At 37.1% G+C, this 24,493-nt stretch overlaps 1 protein-coding gene across 3 annotated transcripts in view; it reads left to right on the top strand.

Annotated features, from left to right (window-relative positions):
* Positions 1–24,493, top strand: part of SIPA1L2 (signal induced proliferation associated 1 like 2) — a 125,798-nt gene that overhangs the window by 10,039 nt on the left and 91,266 nt on the right. For all 3 annotated transcript variants that reach the window (XM_027896650.1, XM_027896648.1, XM_027896649.1), the window contains exon 2: positions 16,599–16,671. The gene's annotated coding sequence lies outside the window, so the exon portion shown is untranslated. The remainder of the gene's footprint in view (positions 1–16,598; positions 16,672–24,493) is intronic.

The raw sequence follows: 24,493 nt of genomic DNA, 5'->3' as shown, positions 1-24,493 counted from the left end.
CCCCTGTATTGGGAGACTGTTCAGGAACTCGGTTCACTGACGACTAAAATTTTCTGCTAATTTGTATGTGAAGCACATGCTGAGGTAGCAGCCCACTTGTTTGATTCTACCAATATCCTTGTTTAACCTAAATACTTTGTCTTTCTTACTGATACTTATAGACAGCTTGCTTTGTCAGAACTCAGTTTTCTGAGGTTGATCCAGTTAAAGTTTTAGTCAGTCTTTAAACAAGACAAACACTTAGATGCTTCTTGTAGAGTATGGTACAAATACAGTGGCTGGGGAACAGAAATCTTCTCTATGCTTGTTTTTTTTCTGTGTTTTATTATGGCTAATAAGAATTTAAGCAGCATTGTACACAAACCAAAATTGTATTCTGTACATCTTGAAGGAGTGACTCCAAACATTAAAGGGGAGGTAAATTGTTCATCAGAACTTACTTTGTTCTTTCTCAGTTTTATTTTTTACCTTCCTTTGCAATGCCAGTGCTTCTCAACTTGGTGTTGTATTCAGATTTCATTAGTGACCTTCACTTTGTGTCAAGGTCCTTATTGAGAATATGAGATAAAACTGATTCCACGAATGACCTTAGACTTCATCTAATAAACTGTTTTAGGTGTTTTTTTTCAGGAGAGTCAATTGTCTCTTTACTTGTCCTCTTTTCACTATGGTACTGTATCAGCTACGTCCTTAATTCCAGGTTGTACCTAAAGGATTTTTCTTGAATACCACTGATGAGCTGATCTAGGGAATCTTTCTTCTGTGTAGAGCTGCAGCTCTTGAATCAACTAGTCCTTGATGCTTGTGGGAACCCAGCTAAAGCAGTAGCTCTTGCTGAGTTCCTAAATATGTTGAATATGGCTTAAGTAGCAAGCAGTGACAATAATTTAAAATACAATCTACCTAGAATTTTCATCGCTATATGTGAGCTTCTTTACTCTAAATTGTGTTCTTTCATGCAGTCCAACTAATCTTTTGATTTTATCAAGGTTGGCACAGTTGCTAATGGCATATATAGGAGAAAGCAGATGACCTTGGAACCTAAAGTCAAACCAAGTTCTGTAGCTGGCCAGTTCTCAAATGAGATAGTGTAGATTTCCTGCTTTTTGTAAGTAAATGTGTCTTATAAACCCTTCAGAAATAAGTAATTAATTAGTGAATTTAAAAAGTCTGTTCATTGGTGGTTTTTTTTCAGAACAGGATTAAGCTTTTGAAATTATTCTCCTGATCTCATTTAACAATATTTTGTTAGCATGATGAAGTAGTTTCAGATAATGTAAATTATATTCCTTTGTAATGAAACTAACCCAAATAAGATGTTGACCATAACGTAAACTGGATTTTTAATTCTGAATGCTCTACAGTGTGACTGAGTAATTGAGACATGGAAGCTAAAAACAACAGTGCTGAAGGTGATGTGCTTTACAAAAATTTAAGGTGAACATGTGAGAAGAAAGCGAATAGCAAAATGAAACAAAGTTTATGGAGTAATCTCTTATTTCTCAGTATTCAGGAAGTAAATATTTTTTCTAACTGTTATGACTTGGACAGAATTATAAAAATATTGTGTCTTAGTTTTGTCAAGCTCACTCAAACTGAGTTTAGTGATCTCAGATATGGCTGCTCAATGGAAAGGGTACTTAAACAAAATAAACAAAACCAGCTGACAAACCCACACTATTAAGGAAAGGAATTGAGAATTGTTCTGAAGGTTTAAAAGCACTACATCAGCAGCACCTACTTTGCTTTTCAGGCCTTTTTTTTTTTTTTGTTTAAATGTTCGGCTGGAGATGGAAAAAAATATGTATTCCTCAGGCTGTCCCCCCATCTATCTTTGCTTTTCTCCTCATGAAAGCACAATGGCTGTTATTTAAATTTTTAATAAAAAGATCACAGATCGCTATCTTGTAGTGGATACTTTTTTTGGTGTTTTATTTTTATGGCTCTTGCTTGTTATAAAAGTGTGACTCAGATTTGATCACATACCAGTGTTTTGGTTACGTGCACCAAAATAAACACACAGCTTGCTATATTTGCTGTGTATTTTTCTATTTCTTTATTAGTTTTTTTAGTTCATGTAAAGTAGTTTTCAACAAAATTGCAACTAATTGCTAGTAGCCCAGCTGATTTATAGCAACAGTATAAAAATTCTCATAGTTGAGCTGACCACAGTAAAACCTTGAAGTTATGTTATGAAACCTAGAATCTGAGCTTCTAATAAAATGTTTATGGCCTTCAACCTCTTTGGCAATAAATTAAAAAGAGAAATCTGTTTCAAGTGCATTTTTTCCTTAAACTGTAATGACATAATTTTTGCCCTAATACTTTTCTCCTCCCACATGCAGTCTTTCATTCTACAGTAAAAGTTTTCATGCCCTTCACTCGTGCTCTGTTCTGTCTCCCACACCCCTCTACTGACTTGCCATTACACACTTCTGGAACAAAAAAATGACTTTTCTCTGTTTAAAAAGCGTAGGCCTGTGGTACAGCTGCATAACCCACTTAAACCCTGGATGGTTTACTGTGACCAGGGGGGCCCAGTGTGTGGTTTGTCTCTTCTAGAGGCGGGAGGCAGAGCATACCTCTGGGTGAAAGACAGCTGACTGTCAGCTCTTCTGCACCTTCTGGATGGGAAGTTGTGCTCAGATTTGCTTCCTACCCACGATGTTTTGACGTTTATTGCTGCCAAGAGGACATGCTCTCAGCACCTGAGTAAGCCAACAGCACAGGTTGCCCCTTGACCACTGACAAATTAGTGAAATTCCTTTTCCAGCTATGTGTTTTAAAGGACGTGTACAGTATGGAGTAGAGGAGTAGGTGGACCATGTTTTTTCTAAATTTATAGAGCTTGTTCTGTCCTTGCAAACCAGGTAGGCTTTTAATGACTTTACCTCATCAGGTAGAGGCAATAAAAACTTTGCAAGAGGTTCCAAAGACCAAAAGCCTGTATATGGTTCACAAAGATGATGGGGGTGTGTGGGGGGGTGGGTTGTTTTTTTTAATGGACTTTAAATGCCTAAACACTTTTCAGGATACAAACCTTGGCCTTTTTTTTGTTGTTCCCTTGGGCAGCAGCTCTTCCCATTCTGCTGTCCTGTGGGTCTCCTGTGGGAGGAGTGTGCACTTCTCCATGGAGTGCAGTGAGTCTCTGCACTCCAATGGTCCTCCGTAGTCTGCAGGGGTACACCTGTGTCACTGTGGTCTTCACCACGGGCTACGGGGGGCCACATCTCTGAGTCTTTCCCCTGTTCCCATAGGGGTCCCTCCCACGGGACACAGTCCTTGATGGACCTCTCCAATGGGAGTCCATCCCTCGGGCAGCAGTTCTTCCCACTCTCCTGTGCCGTGGGTCACTCCTCGAAGGGGGTGGTGTGCAGTCCTTCATGACTGAGCTGCACCGACGTGGGTTCCCCACAGGGCCACGAGTCCTACCCCGGAGAAACTTGCTCCAGCATGGGTTTTCCTCGCCGCGGGCCACAGGTCTCCTGCAAGACCCCGCTCCATCCTGGGCCTCCCGCAGGGTCACAGCCTCCTCATGCATCGACCTGCTCCAGCATGGTCTCTGCACCCCAGTGATCTTCTACAGGCGGCAGGGGCCTTGGCTCTCAGTCTTTCCGCTGCTGGAGGGAAAGTTGGGGGGCCTGGGCTCCTCCCACCCTGCTGCACTGACCTTGGAGTCTGCTTTGTTATCCCGTGTTCTCCTCCGCTCTTCCCGGGCTGGAATTTTCTTCTGCGCAACACCTTCTGTTCCTAAAGGTGTTATCACAGAGGTGTTACTGTGGTTCCTAATTGGCTCAGCCTGGGCCAGTAGAAGTCCCTCCTGGAGCTGGCTCTCATTGGCTTCGTAGGACAGTGGAAGCTTCCAGCAGCTTCTAACGGATGCCACCCTATAGCCTCCCCTCCCACTATCAAAACTGAGCCACATAAACCCATGACAGCAGAGAAATACGAGATCAATATTTTGAATAATTTGACAGAAGGGTTTTGTTTCAGATAGAATAACGGTTCTTTTCTTTTTTTTTCTTATTTTAACATCTTACCTGAAACATACAGTATGTACACTCTGGAGGTTATTCATTAGTTTAACGATAACTCTGCTATCTTTGACAGAGATACCTTTTCCTCTCTATGTGACTGCCAGAGCCACTGGTATGTTTTAATACTGTTTTTATAGTTGAAGATGAACAATTGGTAAAACTCACAAACTGCTCAATGTGGAGAAACTAAGTTAATAGAGATGCCATTATCTTATTAGAAGAGTTGAAAACATTCATGTTTAAGGGATAAGAAGGTGTAAGGTTGTGTTTTCTGGGAAGTTAATGTATTAACAGTAGTTTCTCTCCACCAGCTGATGGGCTGTAGAATAGGTGGATATATGTTGCCTTCAAGATGCTCCTAATTAGAGGGAGAGTGAGAAGACCAAGTGAATGAAAACACAAAGGGAATATGAAAATATTTATCATAAATATCCTCCATTTATACAAAATGGTCTCAATTTTTCTATTAGATTAAAAGAATTGTTCATCTGAAAGAAAATAAGTCAAGCTTCATTGATAGATATTAAGCACTAGATTAGATGAATTTATGTAGTGGTTTTGGTTTTTATTTTCCTTGTATCAAAAGAATCTCATTCAGCTTTTTCCTAGCTGCTCTTTGACAAATACAAGTGTGAGTGCAGATCTATGTTTTGCGATCACTGGTATTTTGAGTAGAGTACTTGAGAATTTGGAATGTATATTAAGCAAATCTCAAGTTTTCTTTCTTTGCCTTTCCCTGTATTTCTCTGTGGTGGGGGCAGAGAAAATTCTTGAACACAAAAATTCTGGCCTCTTCATAGTCCAAAGTATATGAGATCATATTTTATATTCCCTTTGTTTGTTTTTTTGTTTTTGTCTGTACTTCTTAAAAGTAATTAACTTGAAAACACTTCTATTTTTTTCAAAAAGCAGTTGTGCACCTGTTTTGTTGTCAAAAGTAGGAGCTGTTTTAAAATACTGTAGATGATAATCGTGACTGAAACAAGAAATACTCTCCCTTTGTGGGAAGGGGAAAGAAGTGCTGGGTGATATTTAGAATATTTGTAATAGCTGCAGAGTGGGTATATTGCAATTGTACAGTTGTCTCAAGCATTTTTTTCCCTTCTGAAAAGAAAGAAACCAGCAGTAATGATCTTGGGATGGGAAGTGGGGAAATCTTTTGCCAGATGGGAGAGGAGTGAGTGAATCAATGGAGTGTGTGTGTTTGCATGCCTTTGCACACATCTGAAATGTAGAAAGATAAATAAAACATAACTCTGAGTGACTGTTTCTTCGGGGGTGTTGTTTTGGTTGGTTAGTTTGGCTTTTTTTTGTTGATCTTGGATTTATAAGTCAGCAGAAAGAGACACTTTATCCTTGGTCTGTGATGTTTATGATTTAGAGGGTTTTTTTTTGATTGCTGGATGTCTATTCCTACTGGAAATGCTATAGTGTTTGACTGCTAATTTTCATTGCTCTTTTGTTCTATTGCAGTTTTCAGAATGAAATACATTGTATATCCTTAATAGGTATGAATTGTTATGTAAGTGCATTACTGAGATAAAACTATGTGAAGGCACACACAATTTCAAAATGTGTTGTGAATCAGTATTTTACTCCAACCTTCTTCCTAGTAGCAATCAAAGCTTTATAATAGAAGGGTTTGTCTTGGTTTAGTTTTGGTTCAATGGCCGAAATAAAGGACATGTTTCTAGAACTACAACCTTGGAAGTTTGTTTTGGGTTAGGTTGAATTCCTCTAAGTTACTAAGGATTTTTTTCACAAGAGCAAAAGTCTGTGTTCACAACAACATGGAAGGTTGTGAATGAGGCACTGAATAAATAAGGGGGAGTTACTTTTGAGGCAGAAGATGAGGCATAGCAGAATGCACAAAGGTTCAGAGCCTTGCTGTCTTCCCCAAGTGAGATGTTTCGGTATAAAAGACAACCAGAAACTTGATGTCTTTTTAAGTCCCAATCACACAGTACTTTAATTTGCATTCTCTCCTATGCATGGACTAGGAGAGTGAACCTCAAATGAGAGCCATTATAACTAATGTTTGGGGAAAAGCATTAAAACTGGTGCATTAGAAAACACACACTGAGAGAATGAGTTGCTCTGTTTATAAAAGTGTGGTAATTTAATTTTATTTTTCATAGAAAATCTAAATGAATATATAGAACTATATTATCTTAATGTAGTCTCTTAGTTGTATATTTACATTTATTTTGACTCTCTTAAATAAATATGTCCAAAATCTTGCTTTATTTAGAAGTGGATTAGTTTATATCGGAATCATGTTGAAATCTGTTAAATCTCAACTGGTGGAGTTTTAGATTAAGATTGTAAATGCCTTTTTTAGCACTTTTTATGTCTGTGGTGTGTGCTGATATCTAGACTGTGTAACTGTGTGCAGAAATATGGGGAGTGGAGTTGTCTCCTGGCCAACTTTTTTTTTTTTTTTTCCTGATCTCAGGTGGTTGTTACTCTAGTTTCACAAATACTCACTATTTGTAACTACTCCACACTTTAGGATGTTTTTGTAAGTTTGGCAGCATTTGACTTTTTAAATACACAAACCCAGGGTCTATCCTACTGAAGAAGAGGAAATTATTCTGTATGGCAAGTGGCAAAGTGAAGCTGTTATCACTGTTAAGTATTCAGTAATTTAGATATGTTGTATTTTTTCTTTTCCCCAGATATCAGTGTGTAAAAAAGTCCATGAAAAATACTGTTTCACGTATTTCTGGTACAGCAGACATACCTTGTTTTGAGTAATTTTTTGTTTTACAGGAGCCAGGCCTTTCTGTGCCTTTCCTCATCTCTCTTCTCACGCCTTTGGGATGATTCCAGTTTGATTCACAGGCTGGCATATTTAGGCATGGTGGAAATACAAACTGTGTGTTTTTCATTCAGAACCGCACAAACTGTGCCATATTTGAAGTAAGTTATTGAAGCTCCATCTGCAAGGATAATGGCCTTAAGAATTCAAACTGGTGTGGTGGTGTTTTTTTCTTTTTTTTTTTTAAAATAGAGAAAGTATCTGTCAAACATAAACAGAAAAGGAATCAAAATGAGGCAATCCTGACCATCAACCAAGCTTTACTTTTAAGTTAATTCACTGACTAGTCTTCTGTTTTGCCATTCAGTAAAGAACAAAGGGCTGGGAAGCAGCAGTAGAGGTGGTAATTGTAATTGCCTGTATTAAAAATGCCTTGTGAAGGAGCCTTCTCTGCAGCTATATGAGGGAGATGGGGAGTGGAGAGGAACAAAACCAAACAAAAACCCCACAACTGAAACTAACAACTTCCCCAGCCCCCTAACGGGTAAGAATAATTATTTATTTAGTAACAGTTCAGAAACACTGAATGAGTGGAAGAATGGTGAGCAAATTTTTTTATTTAGGTCAGGCAAACAGAATATACCCTAGGCTACTGTAGTGTAAGTATATTGGGCTCTAGTTGCAGTGGGAATTCAAAATGTAGTAAAAATGTTTCCTTAGTCAAAGTAATCAAAGAAGAATTAGTTATGATTTTGTAAAGTACGTAAAGATCTATGATCTCATTCCAGTTTCCCAAAAATGTTTATTCAAATCAACGTTATTATTTAAAATTTACACTTAAATGGCTTCAAGTTTTTTTAATATAAGACAGCTGAATACCATATCCTGAAACATCTGGTATTACAACCTCAAAAAAGGTATTCTTTTCCCCAGCTAACTTAATGGGTGAAATCATAGTGATTTTTGTCTATGACAAGCTTTCTTTGACTTCAGTGAAAATGCAATGAACATATACCCAAAAATCTGTCACCAAATCCTGTTGATCTGTGGATACGGATTAATGTTATTTGGGGTGCTGAAAGTTTCAGGCTGCTCCCAAGTTAGTCCCTCTTGACTTAAAAAAGGGATAGTGTTCTTGTTACAGTATGTTGTAGTGTGCTTATCAGTTCAGATGATGGCTCAGGTCTCTGTATCTCTGGAAAGGATCACCATTAATTCTTTATTTTCTGTTGTGCATTTGCGTTGTATATTCCTCTTTCTTTTGCATGTGTTTGATCTGGCTTATTTCACCGCACTGTTACACCATATAATTGAGTGTTGACTATAAAAGCAGTGGTAGTAAATTATCAGACTCATATTCTTGGAATGAAGTTGATGACCAATTATACTATTTTTGTCTCTGATATTTGAAGGGAGATGGGAGATGTTCAAATGCAATTCTGAGCATTGTCAATCTTTTCAGTGTTGTTTCAGAGTTAAGTGAATGAGGATTACAGAATTTTGAATAGGATTTTCAGTCAAATGCACAAGTTCAGTGTGTATGGAAAACACTAAGAGGTTATAATTGTCTGTAATGATGAATTAATTTCTAAATTCTGCAGGCTAATTTATTTAAATTACTGGATATTTCAGTAAGAGAGCTGGATGAAATGTTAAAAATCTTGATTTGTGTTAAATATCTAATTTTGTTTCCTGTATTTCAAGAGGGATGTACACAAATCGGGGAGCATCAAAAAGATGGGTGGAAGGCTCTTGCTTGGAGCAAAAGACCTGTTGGGAGATGCTGGCAAAGCTTGTTCACCTGACAGAGAAGCAGCTACTGAGTGACCTAAGTATCCCATAGCTTCTTGAAGGGTAGTTTCAAAAATGACAGAGGTGATTTCTTTTTTTTTTTTTTTTTTCCCTCAGTGTCAACAAATTGGCCACAAACGATGATATGATATGTGTTTGGGTTAGAAGTGAGGAAGAGCACTACTCAATAGTAGTGGAGGGAGGCCTGGAACACACTGCCTGGAGAATTTCCTATCTTTGGAGGTCTTGAAGACTCAGCAAGACATTGCTGAGTCAGGCGTGAAATGGTCATGCCTGACCATTTCCAGTGCTGATGACGGTCCTGCTCTGAGCAGAAGATTGGACTGCATGACTTCCAGAAGTGTCTCTCAACCTAAACTGATTAGGTTTTTGTTCATCCTCTAGCCCCTTTCTTTTATTATGTCATTCTAAAATGAAATGTTTGAAAAAGCAAACATCACTGTCAAAAAGCATATCCCTTCACTGATTGCATTTGAAAACCATCTTACGTTTCACTCTAGAGGAAAACCAAGCAGATAAAGAAATGTTTAGGGTTTTCTGTAGTACTTAACATCTTGCTTTTCACTCAAATTAAAAAAAGTATTTTTTCACCCCAAACAAATGTTAATGGTAAATAAAATATTAAACAGACCCATGGGGGCAATATAAAAAAAATATTCATCTTATTTCTGTGAATAGCATTCAGAACACTGTAATTTCGTTATGGTTATTTCACTCACATTTTATGACCTGTGAGTAATTTTTGTATCTTTCCTGCTTTTAAGCAGTAGCCGTAAGTCGGTTGCCAAGTTCGACTTACCTTTAATTGAAATGGTCAGCTACTACCTCATTGTCTAGCTGATTCTTTTTATTTTCTTGTCTGCTTTTCTGTGGATACTGTCAATGATTTCTGCCTTGTTTAGTAGCTTTGGTTCCAGGCTGATAACTCACCTTTATCATTATTATTTTCAGTATTTACATTTTCATGAGGTTTCTCTTTTTTTGTGTTCAGGTGATATCAAAAGCACTGCAAATGTCTTACTGCTGTACTCTGAAAATGCAGGGAAGTTAAGAGGCCCTGTCTCTTTCGCTGTGGGATGTGGTACTCAACTTTGCTGTGGTTATACCAAACCACTCACATTTAAGTTCTTTATCTCTTCTGTGATAAGTCTGGCATTGTACAAAGTTAAAAAAAAAGATGGAGAATGTGAGGACTAAATGTTGAGCTATTCCTGGCAGAAAAGAGAAAAGCAATAAAACCAAAGATCTGAAAGTAGCTATACTATGTACTCTATACTATTTACTGAATTTTCTGTAATTTGTGGTTGAAGCATGGTATTTTGCAGTGCCAAAACTGGTATTATTTCATGCTCTCTTTGTGATCTTGCTTATTACATGCTTTTGCTGTGTTGTCAAAATGAGGTGTTGTGAAGGGAGAAAACAATACCTGGAGCTGAACATTGTTTTGCAGAAGAAAAATAAAGGTAGGAATGAAGATGATGTGTTCACATTATGTACGTGAACGGCAGCGTGCAAAGTGTCAGGTTGAAAATATAAATTATAAAGATTTAGCTCTTAATTACCTTTTATTAAAGATCCTTACATTCCGTGTTAATTGTAGAATTACTGTAGGTAAAAAGACATCTGTTGAAACAATGGGCGATGCAGAGTGTTCTGTTTATTTCTGACAAAATCATTTTGATGTAATTCACACCCTTTTCCAACTGAAAAGCAAGTATGGTAGAGCTATCTCTATCTTATCTTTTCTGTTTCCATAATGAGGGATATTCTTTACTTATTCAAAATGTGATAGAACGGAGCAGGGTTAGTTTTTTCATATTCAGGATAAAGCTGTAGTTACATTTGCGTGTGTATAGGAAAAGTCTGCTGGTCTAAGGATAGGCATGTTTACACTGCTACTTACATTAGAGAGTGTGGCAATCGTATATATTTCACTGTTCACTTTGTGTGACATAGGATGTGTGCTGTGTGTTGTCTTTCTCAGAGAAAAGATCATCCAAAGTTGCAGTCAATCTGAGACTTAAGCAGACAAAAGATGAATGGTTATTGCTTTTAACATTAGTACTGCTATGTAATTAATTGCGCTCAATTAGCAAATCTTTAAGTATTCACACTGCAGTAATGTAATTTGTTTTCCGAGGTAACTGATCACAAAATAGGGAAAGCTGCTTTTAACAAACTCAAGTAATTGCATGTTTCGTTGAAAATGTTTTGATTGAAACAGTGGTGATTTACCTGATGATCCTCAATCTGTCTTGGGCCCATTCAGTCGTTCCAGCTGGCTTACTGTTGCTTTAAGACATGAGATGGATGTTTGCAGATTGTGCTCCCTGAGAGTTGAATGCTGTTCCCTGTGCTACTCAGCTCGGAGTTTGGAAGTGCATTTACTGGGGGGACATCCCCATCCCTCCTTGGCTGCATGCAGAGGGATTGGTATGTAAAACTAGGAACAGTGTTTACTGTGATGGTGAAATATCTGTAAACTGACCTGTATTTGGTGAGGTTCAATCAGCCTGGATCAAATAAGATATCCCTTCTAAAAAGGGCAAATTTAACTGTGTGATAGTATTTTTTTGTTTTACATCACTTTATATTGTGACAGCATTTGTGATAGATATGCTGTGATTGTTTGTAATAGTGATAAAGTTGTCAAATTCCTTTTAAACCGAGTGGTATGTATAGCCTACAACATGATTAGTGCCCTCATCTGTTTGACTTCTTTTAGAATTTGAATTTTCCACACACCACTAGGCTATAGAGGTTTACAGATCTTCGAGAGATGAATGCAGTCCTTACTGTGATGGATATTGGTACTTATGAAACTCACAAACAAGTGTACAAACCGAGGTGTCAGGCATCCTGAACCAATGCAAGTTATTTTTTATTGTGTGTGTGGCAACAGAAAAATCTGTAACTGGGGAATTTGACTTTGGGTTTTAAAGAGATTGTAAGGCTGCAGCCAGCAATTGGTATTAAAAACAACCACCTTGTCAAATAAGGGAGAAGTTTGAGGGGTTTTTTGTTGTGTTTTTATTTATGTTCTTTTGCTGGGTTTGGGTGTTTGGTTTTTGGTTGTTTGGTTTTTTTTTTTCCAGTGATGTCTGGAACATTGATCTATAAATGTTTAGGTGTGCGGCATAAAATTAAGAAAGAACTTATGAATTTAGAAGGAAACTTTACAAGTCAGTGTATAAAATATGTGGTGCCCAAAGCCAGGGATTTCACAAGTTTTAAAGCAATGGTTATTGTATATTTTTGTTTTGTTTCACAGTAAAGCAGGCTGCTACTTCCTTAGCCTTATTGTTTTCTATTTCTCAGTCTGTATTTCAAAAAGAAGCGGCACGTTTTCTCTCTGAAATGAAGAATTACAATGGATTTCTTGTATGAAACACCTGCACAGTAGGAAGTGAAACAGAATTTTTTAGCTCTCACTGTTTTATGGCAAGATTTCTGTTCCCTTTCCTTCCTGTAAACAAAAGGAGTCACTTAGAGAGTGGGGATATAGGCTGTTTACAGGATATTTTCTGTATGAAAGGAAGGAAAAGTGCCTTTACAGAGATCAGCCTATTGTGTTGGGAATATGGAAAGTTATATGGAGTTAAATTGAATTTAGTATTTGGAAGGGAAATACATGGCAAAATACATGTAACTTTTTCAGTCTTGACCCTGAAATGTGCTAGATACCCCCATTAGTTGCTAAAATCGAAGCAGGAGCTAGGACATGGAGTACTGTGATTTGATCCCAAATCCTGTGTGTAACCTATGATCACTGTAAGAAGTAAATCAGAGACAGACTACACTTTGTATAAGCTCTTAGGTTTTATTTTAATGTGGCTTTTATCTGTAAACAAGCACTTTTGATACTTGTACTTTTAGATACATGTTCAAGTTACTTTTGCACATCTGTCTTCCAGCTGTCTGTCTTTGAAATACAGATGTCTTTGCTAGACAAGTGTCATAATTGTATTTTTCATGGAAGTAATGGTTTCCAATGTGCATATAATGTGTATATATTTGAAAGTCCTTCAAATGTGAAATGTACTAACTATAATTCTGGTTTGAATCAGGTTATTTTATTCTTGCCTGTATTATAAAATTAATTACTGTGAATAGCTACTTGATTTTTATTTACCCTCTGTAGCACTAGCAAGAGCCTTTATTATCAGTAAGAAACATTGATTAGGTATTTAACTCCGAATTCTGCTTAAGCATTATGAAACAATATTTTTTTCTTGGAACCTCACGTGTTTAAGATAAAAACTGAGCAAGTAGGGAAAAATCTGAAAACAAAGATACTTGTCATTAGCTGTATCTCTTTTATCTGCAGTTCTTGTACTTAAGTCACATTCAAAAATGAAAATTTGTTGTAGCAGTTTTTTGTAGTCTCTTTTGTTATATATTAAGTTCAAGTTGATTCCTAATACTTGAATATCATGAAAAGGCAACTGTAAGTGTGGCAAAGAAGAAAGTGAAGAATCGTGTTTGCTTAATAGATACTGAACTCAATTTTTGTTTCAAAAGTGGTACTTAAATAGATAAAGCTTTAACAGTAGTCTTACATGTTAAAGAAGTGATTCCCCCCCCCCCTCCCCAAATGGATCCAATTGCTAACACAGCAAATACCTAATGTCTGGGTATTTCAGCCTAATTTGGCAAATAAGGCTGGAGTATGTGCAAATGTGTATTTAAATGGCAACTGAAAGTGGTCTGTCTTCTGGTGTGTCTTGGCAAATCATAGAATCAGCCGGATTGGAAAAGACCTCTGAGATCATCAAGTCCAACCCTTGATCGACCACCACCGCAGTTACTAGACCATGGCACTAAGTGCATTGGCCCTGTCTTTGTCCTGGCACAAGAAATAGAATAATTCCTTTGCTGCCTGTATTTGGTTTTCTGTTCTTCTAGGCCAGAAGTGTCTGTCTGCTTGTTTGCTTTCTCTCTGTAGCTTTCTAATTCTTTATTCAAGGCAGAATGTTACTAAAAGAGCTACTGCACTCGTGAATGAGACTTTGTCTAGGTGTAAAGGAAAGCATGAGGTTTCTTCTTAAAAGTCCAGAGTGTTGAAGAGACAAATGCCAACAGTATCCCACAATCTAGAACAAATGACTCAACAAGGCATTAGCTAGCCTTCATGGTCCTATGTGGAATTTATTTTTTCCCTTGGGTATGCCATCAGAAATACGGCTCCAGTTCTGTGAGTGGAGTGTGCCCAGGGTACATCAGACTTACTGTGTAGATTGAACATGGCAAGTTGATATTCTGGACATACTGAACTTGCTGTGGAGCTTAACTCTGCAGTGACCATCTGTGCAGAGTTTTAGAGCACTAGGAAGCCTGCTTGGAACTAGGCTTTTCCTGAATAGGATGTTGCCTGTCTGCGCATTCTTTCTGGAATCAATTTCTTCTGCATAGCCAAAACTTTTTGGGTAGAGAAAGAAAATAGGCCCAGAGAAAATCAGATATCAGATACTGATATTATTCTCTCTTTCTGCTTTTCCGACAACAACAAAATAGGAATAAAAAATGTGAAAAGATTTGGACATAAGTAATACCATATATTCACTCAGAAGATTAATTTTTTTTGTAGTTGAAAATGAGGTGCAGCGTAGAGCAGGCCACAGTTATGAATGTCTGAGCTTTTGCCAAACAGGACTACTAATAAAGATTGACTTTTCTATTCAGGAGTTATTTCTACCTGCATTTCAGGTATCTTTTAGTGTGAACTCTTCTTTGCCTTGTATTGGCCAACTTGACTTCCTCAGTGACAAGCCCTGTAGAAACAAGGTTTTAGTTTTAAATTCCAGTGCACATATAGATAAAGATTAAGGAACCAGCAAATGAAATGCATATATTGCTTCTGAGAGAACAAAGCAACCCAGCTGTGACTCTGGGATCAGTAAAAGATGAGATGTCCAGGAAAAACTGATCTATACTTGCCTAATGCACAGCAGTTTTATGATGTCTAATACTACAAATAAGTTTTAAAGTACATGTAAGAAAATAGGCATAGTTACTTCTGATTTATAATTTGTTACTTTGTGTAAGTTTAAAGGAACGTACATTGCTTGAAGTTTTGATTTTTTTCCATTTGTAGATCTTCATGAGTGTAGGAGCAGGATGTTATCAAGAAAATTTTTTGAATGCTGCTGAAATAATAAATTATGTTTTAAATATATAAAATTTTTTTTCCTTCTCAAATCTTGATTTTTTTTTCCTGATGCAGTGTTCTATGTAAGACCTTTGGATTAAAGAAAAAATTAGTATGTGAACAAGGTCTAATGTTTTTCCATTTGGCTGCCTCACAAAAAAGCAACATAATCCTCTAAATCCTACTTTACTCTGAGGATCAGTTGATTTCACTTTTTACCTCCATAAATAGTCTAGAAATTGTCTTTGAGGCAGATATTTTGAAGCTTGGTCTTCCAGTGATTGGAAAGTATGAAGATATTTTTTTATGAGAAAGACAATGTTAATAAGGATAATTTTCTCAGAAACTTATTTATAGAAAATTGAAAGCAGTTTCTTTTCAAAAACTGACCAGATTCCGTAGCCATTCTAAAAAAAATATTTTCCATTTTTGCAGTTGCTCTTTTCTCATGTTTTTGCTTTTGGCGTTTACTGTGGCTTTAGTTTCAGGTTTTACTGGAGTGACATTCAAGTGTGAAATTTGTCACTATCAGATGTGATTTTTAGGTTAGGATTAGGTTAGGAATGAGAAATTTCTGTTTAATATCCTGGGGTTTTTTAATTGTGTCTTCTGTTGGTAAACCAGTTATCTAATGATATTGGTCAACATTTCAACTGATACAGTTTAGTTTTGTTTTAGTTCTCCCATGAAAGCCTCACTGGCGAAAGTGTTTGCTCCAGTTTTAGGTTATAACTACACCAAGAGGTTTTTTGCTACTGTGAGCATACTGGTAAAAGAAGCTTCAAGTGTTTGCCTAGTTTTGAGTAGGCCTGGAAAGAGGAAGAACAGTAAACTGTCCTGCATTCCATCTTTATGGGTTTTTTATTTGTTTATGTTACTGGTGTCTATCAACCTTGATTTGCAGTTGACGCAGGATTTTGAGACTTTGTGTTCTTTTCCATTGTATGCACTTTTCTGTAAAATACTTACTAGAATTATTTTTATCCCTATGGTGGTGATTTAGTGCAGGAAATAACATCTGTTCCTGCTCTATGTGTGTCCTTTTTCCTTTCTTTCAGTATGAATACATCATTGTGTATTTTCAAGCTAGATTTTACTATCTGAGGTTATGCTAAAATGAACTCCTTTTGAAGCTTTGTTAACACTGATATAAAATAGAAAGCCAAATCACCTTATTGGTACATGGCAGTTTTATGATTTATCTCTCTGTGATCACACAAACCTAGCTAAAATATTTTTATTTTATATATGTTTTTATTTACCTTTGCTGAGAAGTAAATGTAAAACTGTCAGCTGTAAATTTTGCACTGTTAGATAGTCTTGGCTGTAAGTCCTCCTACAGATTCTTAGAGCATGCTTCTAAATTTTTTTGGATGAACTTACTACTGTCTTCTTTCAAAGCATTTTATGGAACTTCAATGAATTTTTCTCATCCTTGGGATTGAAAATATTATTAAGCTACTTGCCTTTTATAATGCAGTTCAAGGAATAGCTGTGGACCCTTTATTGTGACCTTTGAAGCAGATCCATAATGAAACAGTCTGTTGGTTCAGCACCTACTGATTCATGACCTCTTGCCCTAGCAATGCTTTTTTTCCCGGTTATTGCCAGGAACTTGCACAGATAACACCTTTAAATTCTCTTTTGCAACACACACAATGGTATATGTTATGCTGTGCTGAATTTTAAAGCCAGTGAGTTGTTCCTGATATTTTATTTGCATGTAGAAAGCAGTAGATTTTCATTTTACACAAATTTAATTTTTTTTTCTTATGCCTTAGTCTCGTGGACATGTTCACCTAAAACTAAAAACAACAAACCTTTCTCATTTGACTTGCAGGTGTCTCCATTGTGCTGATATCAGAAAAAGAGTGACTGAAGTTTGCATCCCTTGGGAATCCTTCTAGCCAAAGGTAAGCATACTTTGTAACCAGTGGAAGATATATTTTTAGTATGTTTGTAGTATTTTAAAATACTTTTTAAATAAAAAGGCAGCTATGCTGTTCCCTCTTTGATGTTTGACATCTCACAAATTATATTTCTTTGGGATACTTAAAGCATCTTAACAAACCCACAAGACATTTATATGGCTCAGCATACAGGTTAGTCATAGAATGATAGAACGGTTTGAGTTGAAAGGGACCTTGAGGATCATCCAGTTCCAACCCCGCTGCCTATGGCAGGGACACCTGCCACTAGACTGTGTTGCTCAGGACCCCATCCAACATGGTATTGAGCAATTCCACCCACAGCTTCTCTGGTCGGCCTGTTCCAGTGCCTCACCAGCCTCACAATAAGAATTTCTTCCTAATATCTGATTTAATTCTACACTCTTTCAGTTTAAAGCCATTACTCTCTCATCCTATCACTGCATGGCCTTGTAAAACGTCCCTCCCCAGCTCTCTTGTAAGCCTCTTTTATCTGCAGTGAGGCTGCTACGAGGTGTTCCCAGAGCCCTCTCTTCTCCAGGCTGAACAAAATCAACTCTCAGCCTGTGTTAAAGGAAGTTCAGCTGTTTTCTTAAATCTGCACATTGGCAGATTGCCTCTTGTTAGTATTGAAGTGCATGGTACAGCCACTTTGAAGCGATGTTTATTATACAGCTGTTACTATGCAGAATGATGATTGTGTTCCTTAATGCATCAGATAAGCCAAAAATAAAATCACAGTTTTGATGATCTGGAAGTTCTTAGCTTGGTCCTCCTCTGGAGAAGAGCTAATATGACCAGAAATAGACACTAACATAATACCAAGAAAGAATGTCCTTTGTGAGGGCTGATTAGGTTGCTTGTAGAAATTCCCAAGCCTCTCGTTGGCAAAAATCATGGCATTTTGATATTTTTTGCACCAGGAATTGAGGTGCAGTCATCCTCCTATATACCTCCTGCCTCTACAAACTTCTTGATCTTTTTGTCTGAATTGTTTATAGTTTTAGTGTATGGCTCATGTTTAGAAATACTTTATGTTGACTGAATACAATCTGTCATCTAAAGACATTAAGTGTAGTAGTTTTGTTTGTCTATCATATTGATGACACAAGTAAAACTTTTAACTTTCATTTCTGACTACATATTGTTTCCAGGAGGAAAAAAAATTCTGAATCCAGATTTTTTAGAATTTTTATTTTAAGTTTATTATGCATTAGATATTTGTATGAAGTAAGATAATTGCTTTTGGATTCTTTACAGGCTTGTCAATCTATTCAAAGAATTAAATTTAGGAGAGTCTGAATAATTGACCTTCCTTGCCATGTTTGCCATATGCTTTGATGCAAGGAACCAAATTGAACTTTCTGTCCAGCCACCTGAGCCCCTCTGCCCTCTGTGTGCTACAGCAGTTAAACTAGGTGGATGTTTAATAGCTACATGTTACATTTATCAGATTTTAAGTGGCTTCCTTTGCTCACATCAAGTTAATAGTTTCTTTCCGCTTCTCATCTGAGACTTCATTTCTCAGTAAATAGTTCTGTAATACAAAAGATCACCAGACTCCTGTGTTACTGAGCCTGATGAAGTTCTATATTAAAGGCAGTGTATAACATACCTCTGAAAATTTTACCTACTGCTTTTCATATAAACAGTGTATTTTGCTTCAGAAGTAGTCTGACTGAGAGGACAATATTGTAACATATTTGGCATTGTGTGTTGTCAGGAATATCTGCATTTAAATAATGCTAGTGAGAGAACTTAACACTGGTAAATCTAGTCTAGAATAGTGTGCTAACCACTTTGAGTATTGCATTTTCTTTATCTTTTGGCTGTATAGTTAGCCAAGGCAGAGTAGATGTTTAAAGAAGTCTGGAAGAAACTGGGAAAATACAATTTTTAATTTTCTTTTGCTCTCTTTCTGTGATTCAGAGTAATAGTAGTTGTAATATACTAACACTGCAGAAAGAATGAGGGTTGCAGATGTCCACTCTTTAATGATGTGCATTGTTTATCTACTGATAAACTTAACTACAAGCTAGCGAACCACTATTCGTTTTATATTTCTGATACTTATTATATAGGGACGTGTACATGGGACACCCTATCCAATCTTATGTTTAGTGTTTTGGAAGTGTGTTTGTAACGTGGGATGAACCGGCTTCTAAAGGCTTATATATTCATGTGAATTGATGAAAACCTAATCTATTGACAATTTGTATATGGTGTTGATAGTTATGATATGGGGTAGACAGAACAGAGTAGTTTGAGCAGAAACATACCATATATTCAGAAACTAATGTAAAGAAAAATGTATAGCAGTAAATTTGATCTAATAGTATATGTATAGTGGGACTCAACTTTATCATGGAAAACATGGCATGCATTGGGTGCAAAGAAAATTGTTTTTAGAACTTGAACTGTATTAGATAAATCATAAAATTTCTGAGTAGTTCAGGCACCTTTTGAGGTCAAGTAGTCTAACCCCCCTGCTACAGGATGATCAGCTAGAGCAGGTTGCTCAGGGTTAAGTCCAGTCAGTTTTAAATATCTTCAAGGGTGGAGGCTCCACAACCTCTCTCAGCAACCTGTTCTATTGTCTGACTCTCAGTCAAAAAATATTTTCTTTTATTTAGATGGAGGTTCATGTGTTTCCTGTCTTATTGCCTCTTATCCTGTCATTGAACACCAGTGAGAAGAGTCTGGCTTCCGTTTCACTGCCTCCAGTTAAGCACTTATGAGATCCCCTCTGAGCCTTCTCTTCTCCATTATGAACAGTCCCAGCTCTCTCAGGCTTTCCTCACATGAAAGATGCTCCAGTCCCTCAGTCTTTTTTAGTGGCACTTTTCTGGATTTGCTCATATCATTCCACGTTGTTCTTGTACTGGGGAATACAGAACACAATACTCTAGATGTGATGAGGGAATAATGATGGGATTTTAGCTCTAACCAGTAAGTGAAAAACAACTAGCTAGAAACGCAGATAGGCACATACTGTTTTTGCCAATAGCAGTGCAGTATGTTCAGTAGTGCTGTATGGTCTTCTCAATCTCCAAATTGGTATCCTTTAGTTCCTCTGTGAGAAGTATTTATACAAGTATAAATAAAATGTCGAGCTGCTTAATTTTTCAAGGCATGTATGCTTTAGTCTTGATGATGTCCATAGTCTTAATAATTGTTTCATCTGCCTGCCCCCTGGGTGGGAAGGTCATAGGATAAGTGAACCAATATTTTTTTAAAAAGTTAATCACATACTACAAAATACTAGTAATGCTGTGCATTGTTTCTTTTTTTTTTTTTTTTCTTCATAAAATCATACCAATCTGCAGAGTTGGTCTTCCCAGTCTGGGTCCCTTCTGACTGTCATAAATCTAGGAGGACTTACCAGTTGAGGCAGAGGACTATTTTGGTTCCTATAGGCAGTGAGCCAAAAAAAAAACCCCTATGCTATGTTATGTCTTTCTGCACTGTGCTCTACAAAATCTGTGGTTCTGGAAAGATTTATTAGTTTGGCTGGATCTTTCCATTTAGTTTACTGGAGCTTGGAAAGAAGTAGGATTCTCTCACCTCTACAAATGCTGCATCACTCTAAATAACAAAGAGAGAACAGTAAAGAAGCATTAATTGACTACCTCTGAAAGCATGCGTTATTTGTGAGTTCCACCAAAGTACAAGTCAAGGTAAAATAACATGCATATTAATAAAACAGAAGAGCTTACTAATGTGCATTTTGTGTTAGCTCTTTTGGAGAGGGCATGGGGAAAAAAAGAGGCAGTGTTAGCAGGTTGATTGGGAGAGTTAGTGTCAAGAACTAGAGAGTGATGAGTCTTAGAAGGGAAAGAGACAGCTAATTAAAAATAAAAATAAGAGAAGTTTGTGTTAAACTTCCTTTCCCTAGCCCTTAGCAAATGTAATATGTATTTTCTCTTTGAGGAAGAGGCTGAGGCAACACTGGTGCTAATAAAGACATGTAAGAAAAAACAACAAACGTCTTAATAACCAAATAAAAAGAATGAAAGAAAGTTGTTGCGAGAGAGGGCAGAAAGGACACACATCATCCTGATCTAAATTATTTTAGCAAAATGATTTATGTGTTGTATACAAAGTGAAGGATTACAATAAATGATCTTAATTGAAATCCTTTGTTTCTGGCTCATGCAGAAAAATATTCCAATGAAGTATTTGAAATAATTAAGAATTAATGCAAATAATTTTAAAGGTAAAGTGCAGAATGGCTCAAAAACATCCTATGAGCTTGTTTCTTGTTGTTACTAGAACTATGCAGCATGAGTGGGAAGGTTGGAAAAAAGAGCTATGCATTTGTGCGGGAGAAACTTCTTAGAGAAATTGGAGAAACAGAACATGAAAAACATGGGAAAGATGGGAAATGTAAAAAAAAATACAAGAATTTGAGAATGGTTCAGGGAGAGCCAAAACCCTTCTGAAATTAAAGCTGGTGAAAGATGTGAAGGGCAACAGAAATCCCCTGTTGCAAGTACATAAGCAATAGAAGGGGTGCTAGGGAAAACATGAGTCCACTGGTAGTGGGATAGGGGATCTGGTGACAATAGGCACAGAAAAAGCTAAAGTGTTCAATAGATTTTTCACTTCAGTCTTCAGTGGTAGGACTGACCTTCTGGAACCCCAGACAGTGTGAAGCAAGCAAGATTTACCATCAATTGAAGGTGATTAAATTAAGGGATATTTAAGCAAACTGATCATGAAGTCCATGGGACTGCATAGAGAGTGCACCCTTGAATGCTGATGGAGATGATTGTGAGGGCACTCTTGATTTTCTTCTAAGGGTCATGCAATTTGGAGAGGTTCCTGAGGACTGGAAAAAAGTCTGCCCAAGAAGAATCTGGGGAAGTACAGGTCGATAAGCCTTGCCTGTCCCTGTGAAGGTGACAGAGCAAGTAATCCTGGAACGTATTTCCAGATGCAAAACCAGGAGGAGTGTGGTTGGGCTGCCATCCAAAGGGACTTCAAGAAGACGAACAGGCAGAGGAGAACATCCCTAGGTCAAAAAAGTGCTGATTCCTTCAGTTGGGGAGAAAAAACCCAGCGAAGTGTCCTTGTGGCAGCGCTGGTGAGGCCACACCTGTAACACCAGGTGCAGTTCTGGGTTTCCCAGTACAAGAGGACATACTGGAGAGCATCCAGTGCAGGCCACAAAGAAGGTTAAGGGACTGGAATATTTCTCACACAGGGAAATGTTCCAGCTGAGTGAGCTGGAGCTAATTAGCCTAGAGAAGACTCAGGAGGATCTCATCAATATATAAATACTTGAAGGGAGGGTGTAAAGAGGAGTTAGGCAGTTTTCAGTGATGCCCAGTGACAAGACAAGAGGCCATGGGCATAATTTGAAAAATATGGAATTCCATCTGAACATAAGAAAAGACTTTTCTTATGAGGGTGGTTGGGCAGTGGAACAGGCCTCCAGGAGAGGCTGTGTATTTTCCATCCTTGAAGATATTTAAAACCTAAATAGACATGGTCATGAGCAGCTAATCTATCTGACCCAGGGGGATTGGGCTAGATAATCTCCAGTGGTCCCTTCCAACCCTACAGACTCTGTGTGATTCTGAGAAAATAGCAAAAGGGGAGAAATTGATTTCTATTATTCAAGCAGGAAAAAAAGCCAGAACATATTGATAAATTCCATTAATTAAAAAGATTAAGTCAAGGTCACTTGCAGCTCTTTCTTAATCTAGTTGCGGGAAAATGCTTGGGTTGTTCATTCTTTGGTTAGTGAGCTTAGGTAGCAGGGTAATAGACATCAGAATATTTTTCAGGCTCAGTTAATTAGGAGGCAAAAAGATTTAATGAGGTTTTAGAATCATTTTCCAGGGTCAAAATGAATTGTCCAAAAGATATATGAGAGCTTTGAATTCTGTGAAACTGGCTATGCTGTAATATTTTTTACCCTGTCGATGCAACGTCTAAATTTTTGTTTTCAGTAAATTCTAGTCTTAAAATATTGATTTTATGATACAGATGACCTCTTGTTATATTTGATCTTCTCCTGGGTAGCCTATCTCATTCACTCCTATCTAAAAAATGCAGACAGCTTAAAATAATCTCTTGCAGGCTGACCTGGTCTGGTTATTAACCCAGCACACTCTGAGCCGTGTCTGTTTGCAAAGTTGAGGGGGGAGGAGAGGGCAAGAGGCGAGGAAGCATCTACTTTCAAAAATAGAAACCTCACAAGTACTCTGTCTTTCATGGTTCTCTAAAAAGTTATTCATTTGCTGTGAACAGTACTTTGTAATTCTTATCTATTAGACTTTTTGCAATTTTTTTTTTCTTTGTCTTGCCATCTCGCTCCTGTTATTTAGCCTAGTAACCTGATTTGCTGCCTTGTCAAATTCCTCCTTATGAATGAAGTGTGTACTTTGTCTGGCATGGCAGCCTGTGAGAAGGGGGAAGGAGGAACACAGAATTTTCCCAGATCCTCCACTTCATCCACTGTTAGCTTGAACACAGTTTTTCTGTTTTATCTTATTGCAAATATGAGACAGTGATATGGATGGAAAGAAATCATATTTAAAAATAAATAAACAGAAAGGTTTTTTCTTGAAATTTCTGGAGATTTTTCTGTCATATTTAAGACTAGTGACATTAACTGTTTCAGACAGCTTCAGGAAGGGCAGGGCTAAATGCCATCAAATGCTGAAGATCAAAGTCTGCTGCAGCAACAAAGTTTTCTCCAAAATATAAACTAAATTTTAAAACATTTTTTGAAGTGGTTATTTTGAAGAGGGACAGGAACACATGCTTCCATTTCATGTACTTTTTGTTAAGCATATATGCTGACTATCTCTTCAGAAGAAAAGAGAAGCTCAGGCATTTCTGTATGTGACATCCTTCCTTTAGTTATTTGTCTCTTGGAGACTATTGAAAAGTGATCTTTATTGTTGTTAATGATGATAACAGCTAATTATGTTTGGGTGACTGACAGATTGCATAGACTGTCTATTTCCACTTTGCCTTTCTTTATTTTTCAGTTGGCTCCAAAGCACCATTCACAGATATTTAGTTAATTTTTCTGACTTAGTGATGGGTGTTATTGTTGTACCATGTTTAGAAGCCAGATACAAAGAATATGATTTTGATTTTTGACTCTGATTGTTTTCATCCTTCCTCAAAGTAGGATTATTTTTTAAAGAAGAAAATACTGAAAAATATCTTCCTGTGTGTTTCTAAAAATTAGAATACACCTGTAAATTGACTTCTTTGTGGTTTTTTTCCCTGTTTTTTTTCTATTGACAAACCTTTTCTGTTTTAGAATTTTGAAGGTCAGAATGGGCTGCAGGTTTCATTCAAAACTATTTTCTAAGGAGCAGATAAACTGATGGCATAGTCTAGCCCTTTTGCTTTACATATGCTAATTATTAGATAGCATTTGGCAGTTGGTAGCTTTGTCTGAGCAGGAGGAAGAGTATCAATTATATGACAGCTGTATGCATTTCAGCTAACTTTGTCTCCAGGGCAGCCAGCACTTATAGTACTTGTAGATTTAGCAAGGTAATCTTAGGATCTCGCTTACTTTGCGTTTGATATAGTTTGGCTTAGAAACAGTGTTCTTAAACAGCATTCTTAGATTAGAAATAAGCGTTTGAAAGCTTAGTTTTTCTCAAATGGGTTAGTGTATGGAACTATGGTAGACTTAAAGTTACTGAGGTGTAGTATTACTGGATGAAGTAGAAGGAAACTTGCTCTATCATAGGATTATTATCACTCTAAGGAGTTGTTAGGATTGATATTTTTATCAAGATAATGAAGTGATGTAGCTAAAAAGTTAAGATTG

The sequence above is a fragment of the Empidonax traillii genome, unplaced genomic scaffold (genome assembly GCF_003031625.1).
Source record: "Empidonax traillii isolate 1590-97213 ecotype Southwest subspecies unplaced genomic scaffold, ASM303162v1 scaffold507:size695108, whole genome shotgun sequence".
NCBI lineage: Eukaryota > Metazoa > Chordata > Aves > Passeriformes > Tyrannidae > Empidonax > Empidonax traillii.
Note: the sequence above shows the minus strand (reverse complement) of the source record. Positions and strands in the feature narration are given on the sequence as shown.